Genomic DNA, 27,620 nt, shown 5'->3' with positions numbered 1-27,620 from the left:
ATAGAACCTTCTAACAACACCATACCATTTAAAAACACATGGGCTCATAAACTGTGATAATATAATCTCCAAGGGGCGGATAGTTTATTTCCTATATAACAACAACAAAAAGGCATGTGTTACTGAAGTTTCACTATAAAGAAATGGAGTTTATTTTACTATTTTTCAACCCATATTGTTGTTAATGAGTTTGCAAATCTACGTTGGATCTAAATTATTTAACACAGTTCTTTGGTCCAGGTTTTTTGGGGTATTTTTTTTTTTAAGATATGAAATCTTTGAATGGGATCTTAACTGTAGCTACAAAAGTAGAGGGATAAATGAAAAAAAAAAGAGATTCAAACTCATACCAAATGACTCCAAATTAGCAATGTAAAAAACAAAACAATTCAAGCCAGGTGCCACTGGCTCACACATCTGTAATCCCAGCTACACAAGTCTGAGAAGATCTGAGGATCACAGATTGAAGCCAACCCAGGCAGGAAAGTCCAGGAGAGGCTTCTCTCCAATTACCCATCAAAAAAGAACTCAGAAGTAGAGCTGTGACTCAAATGGTAGAGCATTAGCTTTGGGCAAAAACAAAGCTCAGGAACAGTGCACAGGCCTAGAATTCAAGCCCCAGCATAGGTACTCACACAAAAAGTTCATCTGCAAAGAAAGTTGGTCTAAAATCTACTTGAATGAGTAGCCTGAATGCCAGTCAAAATGCCCAGAAATCAAGAGTATTGACTAAGCACCATAGCCTGAAGATGCCTGAATCAAAGCAGACAAAATGAAAGGGAAAACCTCATTGGCATCTCATGTGGATCTTCAAAATGTTTCTTTAAAACAGATCTCTTGAAAGGGAAGTATTTAAGAACTTAAAAGTAAGGAGAAGATCCTTAATAAAAGAAAAATACCTTCTGAGTGACTTGTAGAGCTCAAGTCCATAAGGAATTGAGAGAAATAAAGTAAATAGCTAATTTTCATTTTGCTTTCCCATAACATCATTGAGAGAAATGAAATTTTAGAAGGTGAAAATGGAGGATTTAAGTACTCTAAGACCTAGACCTATTTCTTCAACAAAAATAGAGGCAAAGCAAAATAAAGTACAAAACACTGTGAATTTCTTAAACCCATACAATTTAGACTCACTGGGGTTATGTGGCTTGCTGGAAGGAACCATAAAACACAGACTAAGATTGCTCCAATATGTTGCCTAAAGGCCGCATAGCAAACACTTTTTAATCCAGCACAGTCACACTTAAGAACTTGCTGTAACATCAGATACATGTCTGATCCAGTATCTTCTTACATACAGAATAAATGTCTAATGAAAACAGTTGACCAGGTCCTATGAAAAAAATTACCCTAGTAGAAGTTGAGAAATATGGACCACTGGAACAGTAAGATACTGTCAATATCTATGAGTGAAAACAGAAGATAGACACATATTTGCTGTCAAAGTTCTTTGAATTTTATCACATACTAGATGCTCTGCTTAATATTCAGTCAGATAATCATAGTAGGAAGACATAGGGGAGGCTTCACCCCAATGCCAGGTTACTACTTCAAACTATTTCAATTGAAATAAAATCTATTACAATACCTTCCAAGGTAAAGCAATGTCCAAAAGGATGTATGTAGTATAATCTCGATTTAGAAAATAAAAAATTCAAGAAAAAAAAACACTGACTGGAAACATTCCAAGTCATTAACTGCTGCTGACTTCAAAGGTATTTTGTCACAGACTTTCTTTAAGAGAGAGTTTCATTATTTATCCCAAGCTCCTTCCAGCTCTACCTCCCAAGTTTGGGGATTACAGTTATATACCACCATTCCCAGCTTGACTTCTATTTATTTCTCAGAGGTACTTCAAGAAATCTATATATCATTTTCATATTGTTCTATATTCATTTCTGAATTTTCCACACCTTCTATAATAAGCAAGTCTAAGTTTTACAGTAAGAAAAAAAGTTAAAATAAGAAAAAATAAGAGGGGAGAAACGTAATTCTAAGGGAATGAGTCTCCAATTATCTCTGAAATGTCACCATAACCTCTGAAAACTACAATCAACTAAAGTGTATTATTGATTGTGCTTGAACAACATAATCAGCCACCTTTGCCCTTCACAGGCCTTTGAGGTGTTTATTGTTCTCGGTGAAAATGTTGGGGGCTTTGTTTTCTTGTTTTTTTGTGGGGGTAATGAGGCTTGAACTCTGGGCCTGGGCATTGTCCCTGAGATTTTCAGCTCAAGGCTACTACCCTACTCCTGGAGACACTTCCCCGGTTGGTTCTCTTTTTCTGGTGATTAATTGAAGATAAGGGTCTCACAGACTTTAGTGCCCAGGCTGGCTTTGAACCATGATCCTCAGATCTCAGCCTCCTGAGTAGCTAGGATTACAAGTGTGAGCCACTGTACCCAGCTTGAAAATGTTTATAACAACTTTATTCTGTGAAAATGTGAATGAGAAGAGAAAAACCAGAAGGACAGATGGCAAATTTTCCAGAGACACAGGTATATGTAGAAATAAAACTCAAAAGCAGATAAAACTGAGGCTGTCTCTACCTAACGAAGGAAGCCAATGCCCAGGAGAAAGTAATGTATAAGGAAAGGGGAGCAGGAAGCACACAAATGTTGAATGTTTCTCCTTTTCTTTTCTTTTTTTTTTTCACATAGGATTCACAACATTCCTCAGAAAATTCAATTTAGTTGCCCTGTTCTAGCTTGCTAACCAGAACCAATTTAATTTTGAATCTACATGCAGAGCCAAGGGGGACAAAATATTTTGCAATTACTTTTAGCTCCCTGTTGGAAGACAGAATAAGATTTAACCAGTTCTTGTCCGGCTGCGATAATCAGCCAGGTTTTGTCAGAGGCCCAAACAGTGTCATTTGGTTGAGGCAGAAAGAAAGGAAAACTCTGGGTCAAAATTATTTGCTTCGTTTAACAATCTAATGGGAGTAAATTTTGAGAATGGGACCAATTGCTTCTCATGTATCTGCATGGGGCATGAAATACTGGTGCATGAGAACAATTTGTTACCCAGACAATATCTACACTTTGCTATAAATCTGTCCATGCCACATCCTATTTGACATCTAGTTAGGTGATTTTCAAAGAATTCAGTTATTACTGAATTTAACGAAGAACAGAAAACTGATATGTGACTCTTTTGTTGCATACCAGCTACCAGAAACACATTTCTCAGATATCAATCTATGCAAGTGTTTTTTGTTGTTATTGTTTTATGCTCTATTGTGACAGATAGGTAAACAAGCTGATAAGATCAAGTGCTTTCAGAAAAAGGAAAAGTTATCATATTCATGTATGCCTCTGGCTTGTCACAAAACTTCAAACAGGTTCTAGTTCTGCTTACTATCTGCCCAGATTTATTTCAAATAACATAACAAACTTTGTTCCTTGATATCTTCCAACATAAATAGAAGCATTAAGTTCAGTGTATGGGGTGATGCTTATGTTCTAGAAGATAGTCAGATCAATTATTCTGATTAACCTTAACATGTAGGCCTGGTCCTTGCATCTACATACAGCTCAGCCTCCCATACATGGAAAATAGAAGAGCCAAACTACAATGGTTTTAACTGCATACAGTAAGTACTCGGTAAATACAATGGTTATTTCAGAAATGTATGTTGTCTGCAATTATCTAATGCAGAAGTAAGAAAAATTGTAGAAGCAATCATCAGGTGAGAAGATGGGAATAAATATGAAACTGATTATTCTGAAATCATCTATAGAGTAGAGAAACTCAGCCAAAGCATTGTTTCTTTTTCCCTCAAATACAGCTTCACTGCTTCACTTCTCTGAATCTTTATTTTCATCTTTAAACAGAAGACAATTCTTTATCATGGAACTCTTACCTTCATAATGTAAGATTAGGTCAACTACGTTGGTGTCATCATGGACACTCAATAACTAACACTTGCTCTTTCTATTTCTCTGAACGTCTTCCTCGTGGGTGGTTTTCACTTACCACTGCAGGTTGAACAACCCATGGATAATGGAACAGATAAAGTTCTACCTACCCTTGTAAAGCAAAGACTGCCTGGCAACTAGCTAACAAATATCTTTGCTTTGGAGTCTGTGATGGCCACGCCCACAGGAAAGTTTAATAAAGAGCAGGCACTTTTTTTTTTTTTTTGCAAATGCAATCCAATTAAAATTGTACAGGAAACGAACATGATATAGGAATGAAAATGAGTCCAGAGCAGGCCAGAGCAGGGGCATTTTTTTTTTCAAGATAATTCAAGCCTTCAATTCTTGCAACTACATCACCATAAGTATGTGAATGTAAGTGATACACATATGAACGTGTTAACAGGACATCAAGGCAAACAAAGACAACTGCCTTCAAGTGATGAAAGTGTTAAGCTTAGGATATAAATGTTCTACACAACAACACTTTACTGAGTATTCAAATGGAAATTTCTTCACAGGCCTCTGTGAGCAGGGAGTTGATCCATAGCACTGGACTAGAAGGCACAAAGGTAACAAAGTTAGCAAGCTGGTCATGAGCTAGTCTGGTAAGTTCACGAATTGCCTCATTAGTCATGGGAGGCAGCTTGTGCTCGGTGGCCCCTCTTAAGACCTGTCAGTCCATGAAGCTCTTTTTAAAAGGTCACATTGTATTGGTAAGTATTGAAAGTAAACTAAATAATAAAATCTAGAGGCAGTGAGAACCAACAGAGAGCTAGTGAAATAACCCAAGGCTGTGGGGATGAGATGGCTGAGCTAATCTCATGGGGAATGGCACATAGAGACAAAGACTCCATTTTAAATATTTCTAAGAGACAAAGTTAACCATCATTTCAGATGAGTCAATGTATATGGGGAAATGAAAGCAAAAAGCGTCCACAAGTGTCTTCCTACTCCCATCCGCACAAAAACTCGAAGAAAAATGATTAGAGCCCCAAATGGCAGAGCTTTTATGGATTCCAAAGGAAAAGAGTCCAGGTAATCATCACCTTTATAATAAATACACAAGAAGGAAAAAGAAAGGAAGGTATTTTTATAGACAATATACTTTGATGTCAAGCCATTTACTTCTAGGTGAAAATACTGCTGAAATGGAAAGTCTGCTTCTAGGTTCACTTGACACCAGCAATAAATTTTAAGAAAGTACCATCATTTGGCAAGGCAGACACAGAGGTGCCTTGCTCAGGCTCCCTTCAGGAGAAGCTGCTGCTGGAAGCAGAGCTGTCTGATGGCCTCCAGCTGCTGTACCTTTAGATCTACTGCAGCATTCTCCCCCCACCCTCCAGCCCCTTGGGCTGTTCCCAGGCAATGACTAACTACAGAAGGGACAGTAGAGCTAGGCCAGCTCCCCCCTATAATGTGGAATTTCTCTAATGGGGAACTTCTGCTTCAAGACTTCCCACCAGCCTGGCCAAGACTAAGACGGAATTGCAGTATGATGCTCTTCCAGCCCAAATTTCTTTTCTTCTCCTTCTGTTCCCCACTCCCACCCCACCGCATAGGTATTCAAGCTATATTACCAGTTGAAGGCTCTAGTGGCTTTCTACTCCCACTCCTTTCTCCTTTCCTGTGCATGGATGAAATAAAACTCATATAAGTCTAACTTCTTTTGGGGTATCTGCTTCTCAGAGGACTAAATGGATGCCATGGTTTAGGTAAGTTTCTTATGAACGAGAATCACAAGCTAATACACGTCCCCCATCAGAGAATCTCACATCTCCACTATCCCTGTGAGACAGAAATCTAGCTCCTCTTCAGGGGTTTCCTGCACTATACAACACAGCCCAGTGTTTAACAACCCTCACAGTCATTTTATTCCTGACTTACCCACCTCCCCTGGTCATATGTTCCATTCTAACTTCCAGAACATCTTTTACTAACATTTCATATAATTGAATTAAATTAGATTAAACTTTCCATTAAAAAAACTGGATTGAACTAAAAATAGTGAAAACTCTATCCATAAGAATTTTATTTTGAACCAAGTCAATTCTCAACTTAAATAATCAGTCTCCTCTTTTGAGCCCCAAGGGCACAAACAATTCAGGCCGACAACATAGCCTTCTCTGGAGTATAGCATTCATCTACCCTCTCAGGAGAATTTGCCTTTCCTGCTGCAAGCAGCTTCATCCAGCTGCCAGTAGGATATTTGGATGACTTTGCCTCAAGGTCAACACACAAAAATTCTAGTCAAGGGAGTCAGTCTGGTATAATAGTTATGTGCATATGCTGTGGACTCCTACACACTTGAGTCTAAATCCTGGCTCCATTGGGTGTTCAAACTGGGTGACCTTAAAAATCTCTCCTCTCTTTCCTCTGATTCTGTCTCTCCCCACCCCCTTCTCTATCTCTCACATCCTCACATCCCTGATTCGTAAATTCAGTATAATAATAGTACCCATCTCACAAAATTATTGTAAGAATTAAGTGAACCAGATAAAGCATTTCACACAGTTCCTGGCATGGACTGAGTACTCAGTATCTGAGAATTATTTATTTTTGTCATCGGTCTTAGTGGGAGCATCTGCTGTGGAAGTGGACAGGGTTGCTTATCCACACTTAGAGAAGCCAGTGGTCATATAAAATGATTGGTCTCCCTCCCTCCCTCCCTCCCTCCCTCCCTCCCTCCCTCCCTCCCTCCCTCCCTCCTCTCTCTCTCTCTCTCTCTCTCTCTCTCTCTCTCTCTCTCTCTCTCTCTCTCTGCTAGAAAGCTGAGCAGTTCTGTAAATGGCCACACATTAAGGCTAGCCTTCACTCACAGCAGCAGAGGCAAAACTGGCCTCTCTCTGAATAAGGGACAGACAGCTGGAAAAGGCCAAAAGAGGGATTACCAGAAGATTACGATGGTCAGGGGAAAGCTGAAATAACTATTTTAACAGACGATTTGTGCTCCAATTACCATCTAAATGTTCATGGTAAATAAGGATCCATAAAAACACATCTGTAAACCCCCAACTTTAGTGAGTAGGGCTTTGCATGGTTCATTAGCACATACTCCTTTGCCCAATAGTGACGTCACTTATCAGCACAGACACTGTGTTCTTAAAGCTCATTCTCCAGGACTTGGGACTAGTGCCCTGTGAGGAAACATTCTGAAATCAGTACAGTCACTGACTTCCTCCCAGGGGTGTAAAAAAATAAATGTTGTGAATATCTTCCCTGGTGTTCTTTCACCTATCCTCATGTTCCTTTTAAGGTAAAGGTGGGTAAATGAGTAACAACTCAAGGGGATAGACTGGTTGTCAAGACGTAACTCATCAGCTGTAAAGGAACGAGTGACTTAAATCTAGCCTGAGCACTCCAGACTTGTGCAGTCTAGTAGGGTTTGCAAGACACAAGGGCACGCACCATTTGTAACTCTCAACTTTACAAACTGTAAGGAGAAAATAATGACTAGGCAAAGATCCATCTTATCCCAAGATACCTCAAACTTCCCACTTCAACGTGTAATCAGTAGATCATTAATAGAAGTTTTAATTCTTTAATACGAAGTCTCAAAATTCCACGCACTTTAATTTTTTTTTTACACTCACAACACATTCTGATGTAGACTGGCCACATTTCAAGTGCTCAATATATTCATGTGACTTGATGGCTTCAAACTCTCCAAAAGAACATTCCAGGTGTGCTTCACTGAGAAATGTAGGGTTATGTGAAAGACCAGGCGACTGTGGTAGATGTTTAGCATTTCTGGCTGTGTAATACCTGAATACTCTTTCTATGTTAGGGAATGTTTCACATTATGATTCCCATTTCATGAATTCAAAGAAAAAGGCTTATTTTCCTAGCTCCTCCTTCAAGCTCGTGCCCTAGAAGATAATAATGGCCATCAGAAACAACCATCTAGCATTAGAATTATGAAGAGAAAAGCATAAAGAAGATGACACTGCATTTGTGGAACCAATATTCTGACAAAGGTAATGATGGTGAGTGTATTTAGCCCCCAGGGGTACGGACTGATGTCTAATCCTCAGAATCTGTGAACGTATGATACGATTTGCTTTAGCTATGGTTAGTAGCAAATGGGATGGGGGGCCTTCCTGGAGCCATTCCAGTTTCAGATAATATTTCCATTTGCTCCCCAAACTTGGCCTTCTGCCATTCTATGAGCTACCTAAAACACCTTAACAAATTCATTTTATACTTAAACTAGAACTGTGGTTTGGATCTAGACTGTCTCCCAAAGGCTTGTTAAAGATTGGTTCACCAGCCTAGGGTGGTGCTGAGATGTGGTTGAATCTTCAGGAGATGGAGGAAGTTATTTAGATTATTGGGAACATGAGGATGCCAGTCTCTTCCTTTCTCTGTTTCCTCAATGTCAAGAGATTAGCCAATTTGCACCACTCCATGCATAGGTCCCAGCCTAATGACCACTTTCACTACATGCCTCAAAATCAATAAGGCCAACCCACCATGGAATTATGAAATCATAAGTCAACATGAAAAAAAGTTTCCTTAAAATTAGATTATCTCAAGCCAGGCATGGGTGGCTCATGCCTGTAACCCCAGCTACTCAGGAGGCTGAGATCACAAGATCACTTGATGGCACGAAAGCCCATGAGATTCTTATCTCCAATTAACCACCAGAAAGCCAGAAGCAGTGCTGTGGCTCAAGTGGTAGAGAGCTAGCCTTGAGTTGAAAAGCTCAGGGATAGCATCCAGGCCCAGAGTTCAAGCCCCACAACTTACCAAAACAATTAGATTATCTCAGGCATTCTGTCACAGTAACATCAAGTTGACTAAGATAGGTAGCTAGCTCCTCAACCCTGGACTTTCCAATCCATGGGCCAAAATAAACCCTTTCTTATTTAAAACTTTCCTAGTCTCTGATATTGGATACAGAAAATGGACTATGACAGTCTTTGCTCATATGTCACCATCTGAATTGGGCATTGTAAGCGCTCTGACTCAGACTTTCAATCCCCTACTTCATCTTATACCATAGTATTGATCTTTAACTAGGTTTGAAAGCATTGCAGATCTACATGCAGCTGAAAGGAATGATACAGACAAGTCCGGTATGCTCTTTATAGTTTCTTCTATCACATCAGCTTTTAGAACTATGGTAATAGTCTCCTAACCAGAGCATCTGCAATGATACAGTGAACATACATACAGAACATTTCCCCCACCTCAGGATCTCCAAGCTTCTTCCTTCACAGCCATATATTTTTCCATTCTATGGACTCCATCTGACAGTGCACCACTGGAAACAACTCATTCAGTCTTCAAAAATTTATCAAAATGAAGCCTCATGTCTGTAAGCCTAGCTACTCAGGAGGCTAAGATCTGAGGATCAAGCCTCAAAGCCAGCCCAGGCACAAAAGAACCTGAGACTCTTATCTCCAATAAACCTCTAGAAAATGGGAAATGTAGCTTGACTCAAGGGTAGTAGCCTTGAGCTGAAGAGCTCAGGGACAACACCCAGGCCCAGGGGTAGGGTGGTAGCCTTGAGCTGAAGAGCTCAGGGACAGTGCCCAGGCTGAATTCAAGCCCCATGACTGACAAAAATAAAAGAATTTATGCAAAATGAGTCAAACAATATGCAGTCTCAGTGTTAGCTCTATTTTTTATTCTGGTACTAGGTCTTAATTTAGGTCCATGTGTTTGTTTGCCTTTTTTGTTCAAGGCTGGCACTCTACTATTTGAGCCATACTCCCACTTATGGCATTTTTGCTTGTTTAATGGAGATAAGACTTTCACAGACTTTTCTACCTGGGGTGGCTTCAAATCAGGATCCTCATATAAGATTAGATGTGTAAGCCACCAACAACTGGCTGAGTATTTAGCTTCAATTTATTCAGTATAATTTTCTGGAGATTCAATCAGGATGTTGTACATATCAATAAGCATTTAGGATTCAGAAGCTTTTCTGAAAACTTCAACCCACTGAAATGCTGTGTTTCAATTTGCTCAACTCCTCAAACTCAGTGAGTTTGTAAGAGTTCATTCAGCTAACATCAACCATCTAGGATTTAGAAGCTGATAATTAGCTTAAATAAGTCTGTTGTATTCAAAGTGGTACCAAATAGCATTTTTTGTCAGTAGATTTTTAACCAATCTGATAGGTATGCATATCCCATTAATATTTCATTGTAGTTCAATTCGTATCTCTCTCCTGGTTAATTGCAGCATTATTTATCATAGCTAAAATATGGAGACAACCCAGATGCCCATCAATAGATGAGTGGATCAAGAAAATGTATACACACACACACACACACACACACACACACACACACACACACACACACAATGGAATTCCACCATCAGAAAGAATGACACTGCCCCATTTATGAGGAAATGGAAAGACTTGGAAAATGTAATATTAAATGAAGTAAGCCAGACCCAAAGAAACAAAGGCTCCATGGTTTCTCTCATTTGTAATATGTAGTATATGTCTAGGATTTTCCTAGCAGAGGATCACAATAGCTCAATAGCTATGTCCATTTTGACCACAGAAGATGATGCTAAGTGAAATGATCTCTAGTATATGGAAACAAGAGACGAGAGGTTTTTCTTATTCTTTTCTTTCCTTTTTTTGTGGTTGTTGTTCTTAATGTACTAGGTGAAGTTATCTCTTTTATCTTCCTTCTTTTTCCCTCTTCTCCTTCAGTAGTTTATCCTTTGTAGTTACTGTGTGTGATTTTGGTACCTGGTATATTGTATTATGTTTATCTGAATTAGGGAAGGAAAAGGAAATAACAAAATGGTGAGACAGTGAACCATGAGTCTAACAACTTGATGGAAAACATCCTGATAATAAAATTTAATTTAAAAAAATGAAATGCAAATCTAAGCACCATTGGGATTCCACCTTACCCCAATCAGAATGACCATTATCAAGAAAACTAACAGCAACAGATGCTGGAGGGTATGTGGCCAAAAGGGAATGCTACTACACTATTGGAGGTATGTAAATTTGTTCAAACACTCTGGAAAGCATTATGGAGGGCCCTCAAAAGATAAAACATAGAGCTTCCCTATGATCCAGCAATTCCACTCCTGGGCATTTATCCAACTGACCTCAAACAAGGCCACACTAAAGCTACCAAAACAACCCTATTTATTCTTTTTTTTTTTCTTTTTTTTTTCTTTTTGGCCCCTTTCTCTTTTCTGACCCCGCTCGCTCAGGCCCTGCTCGCTCCGGCCCGGCTAGGCCCCCTTTCTAGCTCAGGCCCCGCTCGCTCCGGCCCCGCTCGCTCCGGCCCCGCTCGCTCCGGCCCCGCTCGCTCTGGCCCCGCTTGCTTCCGCCCGGCTCCGCTCCAGCTTGCTCTTGGCCCCGCTCGCTCCGGCCCCGCTCGCTCCGGCCCGGCCCTGCTCCTGGCCCCGCTCGCTCCGGCCCGGGTCGCTCCCGCACGCTCCTGGCCCCGCTCGCTCCGGCCCGGCCAGCTCTCGCTTGCTCCTGGCTCTGCTCGCTCCCCGGCCCCCTCTCGCTCTGGCCCCTTCTCGCTCCGGCCTCGCTGGCTCTGGCTCGGCTCGCTCCCGCACGCTCCGGTCCTGCTCGCTCCGGCCCCGCACGCTCCGGCCACCACTCGGTTGGGCTCTGTTCACTTCAGCTCAGCTCGCTTCTTTCGCTCTCTGTCGCCGTCGCAGTCTTGTCTCTGCCACTTTTCCGGTTTGGTTGTGTCTCGTCTCTGCCACTTCCGGCTTGGTTGTGTATGTGGGATACCGAGGAATCGAACCCGGGTCTTTGTGCATGCTAGGCAAGCACTTTAACCGCTAGGCCAAACTCCCGGGCCCCCCTATTTATTCTTTATTGTTGGTCTTCCTTTGCTAAAAAGTGAGCCTCAAAAAGGTACATTTTTCATAGCTTATTGAATGAATTAAGCTATAACAAGGTACTAAAAAAATGGATTTGAAATTGTACAAGCCAGCAGAAGAAAGCCCAAAGGAAAGTTCTACATGTGAATTAAAGGTAGAAAGCAAAGTTTAAATATTACCAAAGAATTAAAACACATACAGAGTGTGCTTAGATGAATTACCCCACATCATGGATACAAATATTGGTATAGTCTACCCTCTAACACCTGCACAATCAGCAGACCGGAAATACAAGGCTGCTTCATGCTACCTTTGGGGAAAATAGAAACAGTTCTGTCTCCTAAAACTGTCACCAACCCATTGGCCTTAATATCTTGCCTGCCTTTGTCATCATCCTCTTCCCAGCACTGACAGCAATGGCTGTGACAACAAAGCATCAACATGCCTGCAAGGCACCATTAATATGAGACAACATTTTTCCACCAAGACCACAAGGTGGAAAGAAAGGAAGTCATTAGGACACATTAAATGAAAAGTTATAATGCATTTTGTCCCTCACTTATCCTTATTCTTTTCATGTCTAAAACCCTGCCCCAAGCAAATAAAAAACCAGACATACCAATGTAAGCTTTTATTGATCTAGATGTCCCCCTATGCCACAATTCCACCACAAACCCAACACTGCTGAGTCTTGTCTGTCTTCTAGGAGGATCATAGTCTAGGTGTAGGCCCCACAAAAAAAAATGTGAACATGTCTCAAAAATAATCAGTGCATTACAATACTGGAGACATGGCACAGTAGCAGAGCATCTGCTAATAAGAAGCCTAAGGTCCTAAGGTCAAACTTTAGCACTATCAAATAACATTTTGTATACAAAAGTTTTCCAATCTTGGCTCTAAATTAATATGCAAGAAAACTTTTTAAATGCTTGCCTATATAGAAAGAGAAGGCTAAGGACAAAACAGGAGACTTGTATGAATTACTTTTTTTTGATTACTTTTATTTTGATTTGGGGATTATATAAATAAGTTATACCTAATTAAATATATGGGGGGAAAGGCTTCTAAAATATATTTTACTTGTTCATCACTCTTGTAATAGCCAGCCTCTACAATGGGCTCCAAAGAGATCAGACACCTGAGATTCCCATCCTTCACACTATACCGTGAGTGCCTGTGATGACTAGGGTATGGCAAGGCCATATGTCCCGGCTGAGATTGGGTAATAGAAGACAGTGGCTGCAGGTATCACTCAGGCAAGGCCTAGGCAGTTGGAAGCTGAAGCCTTTGACTATGGCTACTTAGGAACTGAAGCCCGCCAAAGACCAGGTATGTGATCTGCCCTAAGGTGCACTTTCAGGTAAGATTGGGGTTTGAAGTCAGGGTCTTGTGCATACTAAGAATGGGTTTTTATCACTTGAGCCATATCTCCAGCCCTTTTTGTGCACTAGTTGCTTTTCACATAAGATTTAGCTTTATTTATTTATGTGTTTGTTTATTACTGGCCTGGTGTCAGCCTTAGATAGGCAGGTCTCCTACTACCTATACTTCCCATGTCACTAGGATACTGCATTACACCACCGTGCCTAGCTTGTTGGTGGAGATGGAGTCCCATCAACTCTATACCTAGGCTACCTCTGAACCTGTATCCTTCCAATATCTATCTCCCAAGTAGCTGGCATTACAGGTGCGAGCCACTACACTCAGCTTGACTGAAATCTTGTGTGGATACACAGGAATAGACAACAGTAATAGGAACAGGCAATAAAACTACCATGTCTGTCTGGGTTTTTAAGAGAAAGAGAAAATAAGGAATAAAGAATCTGTTTAAAGACCAAGCATTCCAGGGGGCATGTATAAGGGAGATGGTGCTGAGGCCAAGGAGACATAACAATAAAATGCAGTTTAGTTTGAAGGCAAAAGATGGTGTCTGGGACTGACATAAATCCATGCATATCAAGTGCCAGGTGGAAAATGTATTCAGCAATGGTCTCTGAAGCAGCTGAGGCTGGAAACAAGAGGATAGGACAGGGGCAGGGGAAGAACTCTGCTGCACTGGGGCCCCAGGGACTAGCATTTCTTACAGCAATTTCATTTCTAATTAGCCATGGGATCCTGGACAAGCCTGTTGGTCTCTCTGGGGCTTCCATTTTCCTATATTAAAAGGGCAGGATTGCCCAGGAAGACTGTAAGCTCTGTCATTGTAGTCTGCACTTTGCAAAATACTAGGGGTAATGGCACTGCTCTGGTGAGGAAGTTTTTATAGCCTTAGGGATCTTGAAAGATGGAAAGATTGGTAGAACATCTTCCCAGCCAGGAAGGCAGACAATTCGCGATACGTAATAATCATCTATGCCTTAATAACTCAGTAAGCCTTTCCTCCATTCTGACCATACTGTTCCAGTCTTTAGGGAGAAGAGATGGGAAAGGTCAAGGAACACAATACCATTCCTCAGAGCATCCATACCACACTAACTCAAGCCTCGTGTGATGTCATCCAAATGAGTGGCAGTGGGCTTGAAGTGTCCTCTTTCCGTCCTCCATATCTAAAGTCCTTTGTTGGCTTTAAGTTGCTTGACCTTTTCAAATTTGTTCATCTATTTGATCTTTTCCTCAGTGCTGACTTTGGAAAGAAGTAATACTTGCCGTACAGGGACCTTCCTGACCACTATTAATTTTAATAGCCAGGGGGACCATTATGTCCCATTCATAGACATTATCCATCTATTAATGGTGGCTAAGATAGCTTTAGATTGTTTTGCTGTCACACTACAATAGTTGCTCAATCAACTGCAAACTCACTTAGGTGTAAGTTCATCATTTTATCTAGAAGATGTATGATATGAGCGTCTTTGGAAATTGCTTTACTAAAATCAATATCTTCTTTGTGTCTGGAGTTTCCCAATAAATCAAGCCAATTTTCCAATAAATGAGATCAATTTCGTTGGGCAGCAGGTTTTTTTTCTTAATGAACATAAGTTGGTTCTTACTAGTCATTACCTTTCATTCTAAAGGATCACAAAGCACAACCTTTATAATCCTCCAAGTGGTTTTTACCTATTAATATTTTTTTTAATTCTACGGTTTCCAGAATTCATTCTTTCTCCCTTACCAAAAAATGAATATGAGAACTGTAACCCAGCCTACAGTTCACTGTCCCTGCTAGCTTGACGGGCATCCAGCACCAGCTTGATTGTGCAGGGAATACTGGACAGGCTTGTCCAAATCATTCCACCTTCTCACCTTCTTTTCCAGACTTCTGCTATAGCATTTGAAAGGAAAAGCTACAGTAGTTCACAATTACATGAGGTTCACATATTTCTAGCAAGTGCTTAAAACATTGCTTTTCCTAAAAGGTACTTACTGATTCCTCACCTGGGTCCCTCAAGATACCTGACAGCAAAATCAAATCTTAATACACCTGCCTGCATTTTTGCATCTGTCTCCTTTACTTTGGGACAGACTCCTGCTTAACTCTTCAGTGCCCATACTAATCATTCTAGGAGTGTCAGTCACCTAAGCAATCTCATCTCCGTTTAAGGCCAAAGAAACAAACATAAGAGCAACTGAGGCATCTTACTGTCAGTAGACAGGTCACCCCATTCTGAGGTCACCCCATTCTGAGGTCTCTCCATGCAGGAGAAATCAACTCTTGGACAACAGATTGTCCCCAACATGTAACAAGGACTTCTCGAGGGCCATCTTGCAGAACCAGAGTTGGGATGATTGTCAAGCAAACCTAATTCTTTCTCTATCTATTTATAATTGAAACTCATGTCAGGATGGTAAAGAATGGCTAATATGTTTAATTTCTGTCTTTCCAAAGTGGCCACTTGGATCAAAAGCTTTTCCTCCCATATTACTATTTAAAGAATGACCTTGGGCCGGGACCGTGGCCTAGTGGTAGTGTGCTCACCTAGCATACATGAAACCCTGGGTTCATTTCCCCAGAACCACATACACAGAAAAAGCTGGAAGTGGTGCTGTCTCTCAAGTGGCAGAAAGCACAAGGACAGTGTCCAGCCCTTAGTTAAAGCCCCAGAACCAGCCCTTAGTTAAAGCCCCAGAACTGGCAAAAAAAAAAAAAAAAGGAAGAAAAAGAGAAAAGAGAATGAACTTTTGTTCAGATTTGAATGCATGGTAGCATTCCTTATTTATCATGCCTACAGAGATACAGAAACAATCTCTCATTGCTTCTTTTAGGTTTTACTTCATCTAACCAGTAAGGATCCATGCAACACAAATTATAAATAATCACTATGAAAGAATAGTATAGCTACTTGGTTACTGTTATTCTTATTAACTGAATATTTGGAAAAATTTTGTTACATAGTGTTAAAAGCAAGGTAGAAAGTAATTAGATAAGCACAATATAATAATCATAACCTCATAACGGTTTGAAGATGCACAACAGGTACAGAAGAGAATATACAAAAAATGCACTAAGTGAATGAGATTGTGGATAATTGAATTTTTATTGTATTTTATTGTCAGGATTATGTGTAGCATGGTTACAGTTACAGTAATCAGGTAGTGGGTATATTACTACTCGAAACTTGATACCCCTTCTCGTATTTTTGTCTGGCCTTTCCCTCCCACTTCCCCCTCCCAGTGATAACTGAATTTTTATTCAGTTTTTCTTTAACCTTATATCTATTGTGAGGGATAAAGAAAGAACTATAATAGTTTTTGTTTTAGAGATATGTAGTAAGCTCACCTTATTTTTCAAACATGAAAAATTTTTTACATGATTTTGACCAAGTAGGTAGACATGATACCTGACACACTAAATAAAAATAACTGATTTTTACCTGGCAAAAAAATATTAAAAATCAAAAGATTGCAAAATCAAAAGTTTTAAATTCACATACATGTATGACACAGCTCAACAGATGTAGAAAATACTTGGGAAATAACATGATGTCGCTATTCTTTCTGACATAATTTTCTTGTCACACTGTCAGTATTTCTAAAGCTTTTCTGACCATGGCTGTGCCTGTACCAACTTCCTTCACATTAATACCAAAGCCTTTTTTCTTATTGACATCATGCATCTTCAACAAATAGGCCAGCATTCCCATCTCAAATAAGCAAGTTAAGCCATCAAGATATTAAGCCAGAGTTGACAATATGCTTGCTTCTTCCCAAACTCCCATAGTACCATGGCAATGTCAAGCCATTAAGTTTAACAATATTATTTCTCTCTACTTGTTCTAAATATGGGCATCATTGTTCATACATGCACTTGTCTCTGTCTAGGTTTCTGGGCCAAATTAGAACACAGACTAATGAGGGCAAATTCATGAGATGGCTATCCCAGCCAGACCTTTACAGTCAGGAAGCTGGTTAATCCCTTTCTCATGCTCTAATTGGAGGAGGAGGGGCTCAAATGAGTGAGAAGACAAAAGGGCTATTATATCAACAGAAGGAGACAAACACTGGTTCTTTTTCTCTTTCAAAAACAAAATGCTAGGCACTAGTCGCTCACACCTGGAAGCCTAGCTATCTAGGAGGCTGAGATCTAAGGATCACAGTTCCAAAGTCAGCCAGGCAAAGAGGGTCCAGGAGATTCTTATCTTCATTTAACCACCAAAAATCTGGAAGTAGAACTTTGGCTCAAATAGCCTTGAGCAAAAGAAGTCAAGAGGTGGCACCCAAGCCTTGACTTCAAGCCAGAGGACCAATGCATGCACACACACATAGTACACTGCCACAACCCTGAGTGGATGAAACAGAAATATTGCTGACTTAGCATCAAGAAGGATAAAAGCAAACATTTTTATATCCTAATTGATGCCATTATGATAAACCTGATCAGTCTTATAGGTCTGTTTTATTTTGCTTTCATAAGAAAATACACTGACTTTGTGAAGAAATGACTAAGTTGGCATGTGTGATGGGGGAGCCTCTGGAATGTGTTGTTCCAAGGACATCTCCCTCCTCCCTATGCAGGAGAAAGGTCTGTGTTGGAGAAGCACCAGGGAAGTGACAAAAAAATAATACATGAGGTATGATATTTGGCCACATTGCAGCACAAGGCCAGGAAGAAAGATACCAAAAAAAAAAAAAAAAAAGCCCAGTGTAGCTAACTTCAAAAGAAGACAGATAAACTGTGTGTGCAGAAACACATGCTTTATTGGCCTTACTAGAAAAACAGGAATTTTGAAAATGGTTTAAAAGCCTTGATGTCTGTGAGGGTCTGTCCATTTCACAGGAATCCTGCGTGCTAGTTTTCATACATGTAAGCTTTCTGAGGACTGGAAGGAAAAATAATTGTTGGGGATATTTTTCCCTTAGAAGTGATCCATACAAAATAATAAAAGTAACATTTATTCACTGTTTAGCCAGAGTGTTGGTTATGAGTTTAACACGGATTATTCAACTAAATCCCACAGCCCTTTTAATAGATAGTATCTTATGCTCCATTCAATAGATGAGAAAATAAAGTCTCAGCACAGTAAAGTGATTTTTATAAGTGTATACGGCTATACAGTGGAGCCAAGGTTCAAGTCCAGTCAGCTGATTCCAAAACCACACCCCTTTCAGTCCTACACCAATGACTGTTGGTTTGCATTGCCTCTCTCAAGAATAGAAAGGGATGAGGAGTAACCTCTTTCTGATTATTATATATAACCGGATATAGGTTTTCACTTGTCATGGTTATAAACATAATCTACATTCAGATATGGTACTTATTCTTGCACAAGTGAGGTGCTAAGCAGATGACCTCATTTGCCATGTTCCAGCACTGCCCTGTGCATAAGAAGAGGGTGGTCAGAAAACCTTGGGCCACTGAAGTAGATTCCTAATTTAAAGTGTGAGAGGGGAGAGTGCTGTGGTAAAATAGGTCAGAGCTGATTGCCATTCCTATAGGATTTAGACTCTAAAATCATGACTCTAAAACACTGAGCCTTAATTAGCTTCTAATATTCTTATCTTCAATACAGTCATATGCCAGCAGGGGCACTATTAATCCATGGCAGTAATAAGCTCTGACTTGGAAAAATGACTGGTGACACCCAGCCCACACTGCCTTTTCCCTACTTCAACCAGGACCTCAAGTAAGTCTAAAGAACTGGTGATGTTCAATTGAAAAACAACATGCCAAAGGCATGGACAAGGTGGATAGTTCTTACACAGAAAGCAAGGCTTCCTTCTGAAAGCAAAGCTAGCCTGGCAGTTCTGAGACCCAGTAAAAGTCTCCAGTGGTAAGATTTCTGTGGAAGCTTCAGTTCACTTAGGGATCTTGGAATGAAAGCCTTGGAGCAGAAGTCTCCTTCTAAGACTGGAAACTTGATATCCTGGACTTTCCTCACACTGGATATTTCTGATCCAATTCTGCTACAATGCCTGGGACCCTTTAGCTTTATCAGTGCTTGTTTCTCTGGCCATGCATCTGTTCAAGCAGGCAACACAGCTATCTCACTGCATAGAATTGGGCTCCCTTTGCCTACATCTGACTCTGCTCTTCAACCCACAACCAAAGTCTGAATACAATAAACTGCATGACCTCCCTAAACCAGCTGAAAGCCTGTGGCCTGCTTGGTTTAGAACAAAAGGACAAGAGTTCCATGTTGAACAAATAAGCAATGAGGAATAGTAGTAGGGAGATTGAGGAAATCTGCAATGATTATGACCAATCTGTATGATATGATAACTAGAGAATACAACAACAGAAATCTTTGAGTTAGTAAAATCTGTTAGGGACACAGCTTTAGAAACCAGTAGACCAGAGTCTTCCTCTCAGCTCTGCCTAGAGGCAACTGTGTAACTCTGAAGCTGCCACTTCTTCATCTGTGAGCTAAGAAATAATGCGCTCAGATTTATACTTTAGTCCCCCGAGGTTAAAAAGGCAACGTAAGTGTTAGGCGCATTGCTATATTTATAAGTACCCAACAGCATTAGGGAAACCAAGATGAACTTTCAGCCTTAAAAACCAGCAATTTTGGGAAGTATGGTGTGACTCAAAGGGTAGGGTGGTAGACTTGAGCTGAAGAGCTCAGGGACAGCACTCAGGCCCAGAGTTCAAACACCAGGACAGAAAGAAAGAAAGAAAGAAAGAAAGAAAGAAAGAAAGAAAGAAAGAAAGAAAGAAAGAAAGAAAGAAAGAAAGAAGAAAGAAAGAAAGAAAGAAAGAAAGAAAGGAAAGAAAGAAAGAGAAAAAACAGCAATATTAGTTCAAAGGACTTCTGATATCTCATAAGGTTCTGTATTTCCTATGCTTTTACTTTTTCATAGTAGAAAGAAATCATTAGACTGGTGTTTTTCTATTGCTTTTAGGACTTTAATACACAAAGCCTTTATATGTTGTTGTTGTCAGTGGTGGTGGTGGTAGTCATTGGCCATGAACTAAGGGCCTAAGTGTTGTCCTTGAGCTCTTTTTGCTTAAGGCTCATGATCTGCCATTTTGAGCCATGGTGCCATTTCTAGTTTTCTGGTGGTTAAATGGAGATAAGAGACTTTCTACCCCAGGCTGGCTTTGAACACAATTCTCAGATTAAGCCTCCAGTGGAGCTAGGATTCCTTCATGTGAAAGAAGGTAAACTCAGTGATTGCTTCCCCATTGTGGGTGTGCATGTATGTGTGGTGTATGTGTACTTGAACTCAGAGCCTCATGCTCTCCTTTGGCTTGCTCAAGGCTGGGACTCTACCCCTTGAGTCATGCTTTTAGGCCAGCTTTTTGTTTGGCTTTCACTCTAGATACTCTAGTAGTTCTCAGCCTCTGGAGTAGCTAGGATTCCACGCACGAACCACTTGTGCTCATCTTACATCCCTATTTTGACAGAGGGGTAAGGTATGTAAAAGGTACAGGAGCAGACAGCTATACAGAACAACAACTGAATTTCTACTCAATTTTATATTTTCTGAGGATCCCTAACTGCCAGCCCTGTGTGAATTTTTTTTTCTTCTCACATCAGACCCATAATATGCCCACATCATAACAAGGTTTAGAGGGAAACATATGTCACACAAGCATGTGAGTACCCGATCATCATGCTCATGAACTGGAAAAGGATCTCCTGTGTGAATTTTAAGGGCATTGAAAGAAGGAGATCTAATCCTTTGAGAGAGGACGTATATAGTTTCTCATTCTCTGCACTTGGAACAATGTTCTCATGCGTTTTCTCCATTCTTCCTTTTATTCTTATGCACCTGCCTCTTCTGCTCAATGAAACCTTGAAATCTCTTACCTTTCCGTAACCCACTCTTGCTCTAATTGGTCCAGAAATCTCTCTCACACATTTGTGAGCATAGGGTATCTTATTGTATCACCTGTTTCTGAGGTCCCTACACATATCAATATCATTTGGACCAAGGTTAGAAGCATTTACAAGAGGGACAAAGAACAATAAAAAGAAATGAGATTTCCAGAGAATAATGATGTTATAGCAGGAGCTGGTAGCTTATATGAGTGGGCTTGGCTGACTAAATAAAAGAATATACCATAAAAAAACAAGAATCCCAAGTAACAGGGACTTAAATAAAACAATATGTGTTTATCTGTTATTTAAAAGAAATCTGGAGGTAGACAGCCCAGAGGTACTTTAGATCTTCACACATTCATCAGGGAGTCAGGCTTTCTAGATCTGCTCCATCCACCATATGTAGTGAATGCCCCTTCCTTCACAGGCCAAGATGGCTGAAAGGGCCCAACCACCACATCCAGTATAAGGAACAGAACAAAGAGAAAAGGAAACACCTCTTTTCTTCCAAGCATTCTTTTATAAAGTACCAGCTTTCATTAACCATAATTAATCAGTGGACAACAAACACCCAACTTCAAGAGAATATAATTGGTTGATTAGCTATGTGGCAACCTATCTAATGAAAGAATAAAAAGTGAAGGACATTGGGAAGAAACCCAATTTGTTGTGGCTAAATGTAAACAGGGAATGGTCCCTCTGAGGGCCATCAACCACAAGATATAAAACTTTGATAATAATAAGGGGGCAGCCATGAAAAGCTCCACATGGGGAAGAAAGTTCAGTGAGAAGATTTGAGCCAGGGTCTAATTTCTGAACTGGGAACAAACTCTGGGTATCCCTGAGATCAAATGGTAAGTGAGGTCACTGGCATAAATCGAATATATATATATATATGAGCAAGCTACAGCATGATGCAAGGAGAATGGTATGCTAGATCTTACAATAGGTCATGGCAATTAGTAAGAACAAATTCAAGTCTTCCCAGATCTCTTAAAAGAGCAGTCCACATAGGGCTGAGGATAGATAGGTCATCTTAACCCAAGGTCAACAAACGTGCAATTTACCTAAGACCCCTAGTTGTGAACCAAAGCCTACACAGTAGCCTTCAATTCCACATAAGCCATCAATAATGCGACTGTGCTTATTGTATCCACCTCTCCCTCTCTTCACTCCCTCAGCAGCTTTTCCCAGTTGTTACATTGGAGTGCTAGGGACTTAAGAAGATTGTGTAGGCATGTCAAGAACAGAGTTACAATGGAAGGTAGTTAAATTTTAATTCCCTCAAAATAAACATATCAGTCAAGTAATATAAGATTTCATTCTTGGCTTCCAAGAAAAATATTCAGAAAAGACTCTCTTAACCTTTGCTTGCAATAAAATAAGCAGCTCAACAGTTTTTCTTTTGCTTTCCCTAGATTCCATACAGGGGCTCATGGTAGTGCACACATCTACAACAGGAAGAAAAGCAACAGCTGGAAAGGGCGTCTCTGCTTCCAGCATTTGCTCTCTGTAAGCTTTGACAGTCTGAGTCACCGATCTTCAGAAAGTTCAGCTGTTTAAAAATGAATCTGGATTCCCAAGAGGAGATCAGCAGAGTTGTTAACAAAATAATGCCCTATAAGGCCAGCAGTGTCTCACAAGGCTTTCATTGTCTCTCCATATATCACTCACTTGCACACTCAAACACACAGATACACACACACACACACACACACACACACACACACACAAACGCTAAACCATGCCAAGTAATTTGCATAAAGCATATTTCCAACAGACATCTAGAACCTGACAGGGCAAGTTGTAAATAGGAAGCTATTGTCAAGAAATAATTAACCATATAACTGGGATTTTTTTAATGCAAGAAAAAAATTCACATGCAAACTGTGGGACAAAAAAGGCCTAATGTAAAGAGAAAAGTTGAATATGGGTTAAATGAATAAATAAAGATAATGATAATTATTGATACCATTGAATATTAAACACTACATCCTACACAATATATTGTGCACTTGATTTAACCTTATTTCATTTAATAACCACCTTGAAAGCAGCCATTACTATTGAACCTGACTTACATAACAGAACTGAGACTAGAGAGATTAAGTTTCTTGCCCATGTCCAGAAACTAGTGATGGAGTTAGTCTCAAGTTAAGTCTCAACTCTTAAATGCTGTGCTCTAATTGCTTCTGTGTGTGTGTGTGTGTGTGTGTGTGTGTGTGTGCCTGTGTGCCTGTGTGCCAGTTCTAGGCTCAGGCACTTTCCCTGAGCTTTTTTCCTAAAGGTAGCACTCTAACACTTGAGTCACAGCCCCACTTCTGACTTTTTAGTGGTTAATTGGACTTAAGAGCCTCATCAATTTCCCTATCCAGGCTGGCTTCAAATTGTAATCCTCAGATCTCAGCTTCCTCAATAGCTAGAATTATAGCCGTGAGTCACCAGCACTTGCTTCTAACCATTTCTTAAGTCATGTTCATACACTACATAATACAAAGGAGAGAGAAGAAAATACAAACTTAAGCTATATTAATATTTAAAGTTTATGTATCTCTTAGATTGTATTTCTGTCCCATTTCACTAGCAGTATCATGTCACTGAGAAACACATTTAATTTGGGCGGTGGTGGCTCACACCTGTATTCCTAGCTACTTAGAAAGCTGAGATATGAGGATCACAGTTCAAAGCCAGCCCAGGTAGAAAAGTCTGTGGAACTATAATCTTCAATAAACTACTTAGAGAAGGCCAGAAATGGGGCTGTGGCTATGGAGTGCTAGCCCTGAGCACAGAGAGGCCCAGAAACAGAGCCCAGGCCCTGAATTCAAGCCCCAGGACAGGCAAAAGAAAGAAAGGTGGGGAGGAAAGGAGGGAGGAAGAGAGGAGGCAGAGAGAGAGGAAGAAAGGAAGGAGAAACATTTAAAGACACTGACTTGGAGTTAGAAAGTATTCCCCCACACACACTACCTTCTACCTTCGTGACCTTAGTCAATTCCATAAGAGCTTCAGTTTCACCATCTGAAACTGGAGAAAATGCCTACTTTACAAAGTAATGTGAAGAACAGACATATTAGGTGTTAAATGAAAAAAAAATAGTGTCAGGCACATAGCAAATATAGAAGGCAAAGTACACACTACCATTACTCCAAGAAGAGGGGAACTATGATACTGATCATCTTTTATGAGCATTAGCATGAGATACAAATTTATAACTTTCTAAAACAGCACTTTCATCATTACTTTACATCCTGCTATAAATTACATTTCTTAACAAGTTTAAAATGGTTTTCTCCTAAGGCAAATAAAATAGATCTCATAAATGTAATAATTTCACATTCTCACAGAACTAGGTGAGTTTTTATCCAATCTCTTGCCAAAATGATCTCTGAAAGAGGAGGGGAAAAGGGAGGGAGGGAGGGAGGGAGAGAGGGAGGGAAGGAGGGAGGGAGGGAGAGGGGGGGTAGGAAAATGAGTTCCAGGAGCTGCTGAAATACAAACATCCCCATCTCTTCAAATGTCTAGCCTAGAAGGAAATTACACTTTCTGGCTTGAGTGACAGCCTTTATCTGGATGACAAAGCAGCCTGGCACTGTTTGTGCCCAACCATCTTTGTGAAATGATACTAACATGCTCAATGATCCATATTTGAAAGGTTGCTTTTCCTGAGCTATGAACCTGAGCAAACTTCACCCATCAAGTCCATTTTCAATGGTAAACTTTGTCTGCCTTTGAGAAAGTACCATTTGCAGAGGCAATTATTCTGAAGCCAATACACAGATCTTCATTTAGATGGAAAAAGCTAGGAAAAAGGCCTTATATCAGAAACACAGGAAAACTGCATCTTATTTGGGGAATAAAATGAATGAACTATTGGAGGGAGAAGATAAGACTACACAAAACAGAAGCGAGTCTTCCTTCTCCTCTTCTTCATAGAAGTCACTGGGTTCTGCATGGATTTTTCCACAGGAATATAATTGCCTTGGATTCTGCCAAACCAAAAAAGCCTCAAACACTACTTTGTCCATAAGCTCTGCCTCTTTTCTGATCAGATAATAGCCATGAAGAAACTGAACTGTTGATTCACCAAAGTACTTCAAAAGATGGAACCCATGGTTAGAAAGATAACAGGGAACATTAAAGCACATGGGGAGAAACGCATCACATTTTCCATTCTTTTTCTGAATATCTGATTTGTTAAGATGTGTGCCTCACTGTCTTGCTAGTATGTCACTAGCACATCTCCAACACTAAGCTTTCTTTTTATAAAGATTTGGTCTCACAGCCAAGGAACAGGCAACACTACCTAGAGAGAATTTAATAACACCATTTTATTTATACTGTATTTATTTTTAGTCACTATTTATGGTGAGTGAACAGCTATTCCATTTATAGAAGTAAAATATAATGTGCTATTTAAATTCACTTATTTGGACTATTGAAGTGAAAAATGTTTTAAATAGCTTGCTGCCAGTGGCTTACACCTGTAATCCTAGCTACTCAGGAGGCTGAGATCTGAAGACCATGACACAAAGCCAGGCCCCTCAGGAAAGTCTATGAGACTGTTATCGCCAATTACCTCTCAAAATGCCAAAGGTGGGGTTGTGGCTCAAGGGATAAAGTGCCACTCTTGAGCGAAGAAAGTTGAGAGTCAGTTCCCAGGCTATGAGTACTGACAAAAACAACAACGACAACAAAAGACAAAGATCGAAATACACAGTAAGATACTATGCAAATAAAAGGAAACATGAAGGTGAGTTGAGTATCATTAAATTGGGGAGATATAAATTGTTATATGATTTGAAAACAGAAAATTTTTAAATGAATCACTCCTCTATCCTAATGCAGAACTATTCTCTTTCTCTCCTGGAGCATGCCCTGTCATAAAGCATAAATTCATTTCCTCTGAACTAGAGGCAGCTACATGCATTTCTCATTAGTCTAAGGTCCAGTAAGTCAGAAACTATGTTTGTGTTCTTTGGAGGATCTCCTTTCGAATGTGTTGTTTGTAAATGTTTGTATAAAGAGAATCTGACCCACCTCAGTCTGACCTGCAGAATATTAATCTTTAAAGACCCGTGGGCCATGAAAAGTACAAGATATTTTTAGAGCACAGATTTTTATCACTCAGTAGACAATCAAGAAATATTTTCTATCATTCTAACGTGTTTAAGCCCTTTAGGAAAATAAAGCATAGAAGATACTTTTATAACATTTTTCATAACTGAAAACATGATCACTGCAGAAAAATTATTTTAAAAACAAAAACAAAAAAGCAAACAGAAAGGAATAAAAAAAATACAAAAAATAAGTCATAGGCCTATACTTGCAGATAATTACCATAACCATTTTGAGAGTATTATCTTCTGGACTCTTTTGCTTGCTATTTTCAGCTTTGGAGGTACATTTCTGTGTTAAATTGTGTTCCTGGCTTTGAGCTTCCTGTTCATCCCCACATCCACTCAAGCTAGCTTGTGTGCTGAGTTTCTAGGTACCAGCTTCATGAATGCCTAGGATTAAAGGAACACCAAGAAATACTGAAAGATGGGTATTAGTGTTCTCAGGCAGGAAGAGGCATTACAAAACATGAAAGGAAGCAAAGCATTTCCAAAAAAGAAATATCAGGATGTCTCTTCCCATAAAGAATATCAATGGTAGCTATTTCCAAATAAAAACTAGTCATACATCTGGCAAATATAATGTAACCTTTCTATTAATTACAATAAAAATGAATTAAAAAAACTAGTCATACAACCGTAGACTGTATAGGCTAGAAAGATTTTAGAGATGTCTTTATAGTCCAGGCAAGGAGGATACACTTTAGGAGAGGAGGTAAAAGCAAGGTCAAGTGGCAGGGAAGGTGCAGGAACTCCTTTAAACACATTTTACCAAATGGCTACATTTCTTTTTGAAAAGTACCATTAATAATACTTAATGAGAGATGTTAATGATATCATGTAAAAATTTCAGCAATAGCAGTGTGACAAAAAACAAAAAAGAAGCATTAAACAGTGATGTTATTTTTTGATTGTTGCTTTGCTACCAACAAATGGCTAGGCACTCCTCTACCTCTCTGAGCCTTCTTCTCAACTGACATCAAAACCCTTCTGCACTGGGGTTCAGATTATGTCAGGGTCTTCCAAAGAAGAGTTTATTTTATGATTATATTCTAAGGATACCCTTTGCTTTTGATATAGGTTTAAAGGTGGGTACAATTAGAAAACGGAGGGAGGCTCTAGGAAGTTTTTTTTACTGAGAATAGAACTAACTGGCAGTTGCCCTGGGGGTATAAATTCAAAAAGTTGATGTGGATACTGGAGCTGGTCATATGGTCTACAACCCCAGAATATTCCAGAAACAGCTTAGCAGAGTTAACCCCAAGTGTGGTTCTCTCCTGGAGTGGCAGTGTTATACAGTGCTAGACACAAAGAAGTCAGGCTTTCTTCTCCATACTTTAACCAGTTGAAATCTTTCTTCTGCAGGTTAATCTTACCCCGCCCTTCTAAAGGGAAAAGGAAACTGTTTCCAAACATTCTAAGGTTGTAACTTCTGTATGATTTCTTCCAGCACAAAGACAAACTCTTCCTGGGGGGAAAAAGTAGTCTGAGGAAAAGATCATGAGGTATTTGTATGCTTAATTTTTTTCAAATGGAAAAAATAATAAATAGTTCCATGTTTA

The 27,620-nt window shown here is 39.8% G+C and overlaps 1 protein-coding gene and 1 non-coding gene across 2 annotated transcripts in view; both read right to left on the bottom strand.

Annotated features, from left to right (window-relative positions):
* Hpse2 (heparanase 2 (inactive)) overlaps positions 1 to 27,620 on the bottom strand; it is a 413,903-nt gene that overhangs the window by 255,161 nt on the left and 131,122 nt on the right. The window lies entirely within an intron of this gene.
* Positions 20,657 to 20,761, bottom strand: LOC150053976 (small nucleolar RNA U13). The gene has a single exon (XR_016537955.1). It is a non-coding gene; the product is annotated as a small nucleolar RNA U13 (small nucleolar RNA).

This window comes from Megascapheus bottae, chromosome 15 (assembly GCF_031878675.1).
Source record: "Megascapheus bottae isolate mThoBot1 chromosome 15, mThoBot2.hap1, whole genome shotgun sequence".
NCBI classification, from domain to species: domain Eukaryota; kingdom Metazoa; phylum Chordata; class Mammalia; order Rodentia; family Geomyidae; genus Megascapheus; species Megascapheus bottae.
Note: the sequence above shows the minus strand (reverse complement) of the source record. Positions and strands in the feature narration are given on the sequence as shown.